Genomic DNA, 1,718 nt, shown 5'->3' with positions numbered 1-1,718 from the left:
GTAACTCCGCGAAAATCGGAGTAGTTGGCAGGTATGAATACAGTTTTCATATACATTGTAGGTATGAGTAGCAGATGACCCCCGGATGACCAATTTCATTTTTTTTTCCCAAAGTTTTCGGTCGACTTTAAAGAGCAATACCGGATCGGTAGACAAATGCCATATCGGTTGAGCCCTAGTTAGAACTATTTTTGGGACGCGGAATTGTGCAGTACCGCGTGCGGTACTGCACACTTCGTTTACAGTCCGCATGCGAACTGCACATCCCGACCTGCATTCCCCGCATGCGGGAATGCAGGTCGGATGTGCAGTACCGCATGGGGATGTGCAATATTTTTGGTGCATTTCCGCTAGGGATGTGCAATTTTTTGGTGTTTTTCCGCCAGAGATGTGCAATATTTTTGGTGTATTTCCGTGACGGAAGGTGCAGTTCCGCATGCGGGACTGTGAGCGGAAGTGTGCAGTACCGCACGCGGTACTGCACAGATAGCAGTCGCTTCCAATACCTGCTAGTTAGGGTGTCCCGGCCGATCAAAGCTCAGGATCCTGACACACAAGAGACTTCTGGGAGCTAAAAAAAGTTACCCACGATCTGTTACAGCTTCCAATCCTATTGCAGAAAATAGTGATGTGTAAGTTTCAGATAGCTTGCATTACTCAAGAAGTCCAACTCCCCATTCCAGAAAAATACAGCACTAATTTTTTTGGGGGATAAAACTGAGTCAAAATGTGGTTTTTTGATTATATGTGATATTTTGATCAAAAATGTGACCATTTCTGAGATTTATGTGAGAAATGCTTGTATCGACTTATTGTTCACTTCTTGCAAGTAGTGCATAGTGCCGCCTCGTGTTGCGTACTGCACTTCGCCCGAACCAACAAATAAAAGAAAGCCCATTACATAGCTTTGCATGATGTGTTTTGCTCGAGAACACAAGCCACAAATTTGCTCACCGATACCGTTTGACTCCAAATCCGGGGTTAAATTTAGGGTTAGAGGAGGTCATGGTTAGGGTTAGGTTTAGGGTTAGGGACCTCCTTCTCATCGTCCTTAACCAACGACTTCCATGCTGAGACTGACCAAAAAATGATAGCAATTGAATAGGACTAATATATCTAGTCAAGTATTTGAATGCGTAACTATCACGTCAGAAGGTGCAAATTCAATTTCAAAGCTAGAGTTTGAGCATTGTTGAGTACTGTGTAAGATGCGTTCATGTGTTGTCGAGTCAACTCAATGAACTGTCATACGCGTTCAGTGTGTAGTAACCAGAGTACGCTTTGTAAAAAGAACTACGGCATGAGGGAAAAGAATACATCATCATTATAATATTTTGCAGTAAACCTTTGACAAGAGTGTATTTTAAGCATACATCACATATTTACTGGGCTGAAATTTATTTGTCTCTGATTGCCTGCCGAGGTGATCTGCTGTTGCCAAGTGGAAATTAATGAATGAACTTTAAATAGTATGCATATAGTTTTCAGCACAGTACTTCAGCGGTCTACCAATTTGGCACAGTTTATGCCTTTTATGGTGTATAACGTCACTATACGGAAGTGGGGTTCTCACGTCATCATCACATCGGCGGCACCCCATTCGCTGCTGGTCAAGCTGCAGCCATAGCATCATGATGTGAGCTAGTTCTTTTTACGCGGTAATCAGAAAGAGCAGATGGGCACCGCTGAAGTAATTTGCTGAATAGTACAGCATTCAT

Source organism: Amphiura filiformis, chromosome 3 (genome assembly GCF_039555335.1).
Source record: "Amphiura filiformis chromosome 3, Afil_fr2py, whole genome shotgun sequence".
Lineage (NCBI taxonomy): Eukaryota > Metazoa > Echinodermata > Ophiuroidea > Amphilepidida > Amphiuridae > Amphiura > Amphiura filiformis.
The sequence above is the reverse complement of the archived record's forward strand: the minus strand, read 5'-3'. Positions refer to the sequence as shown.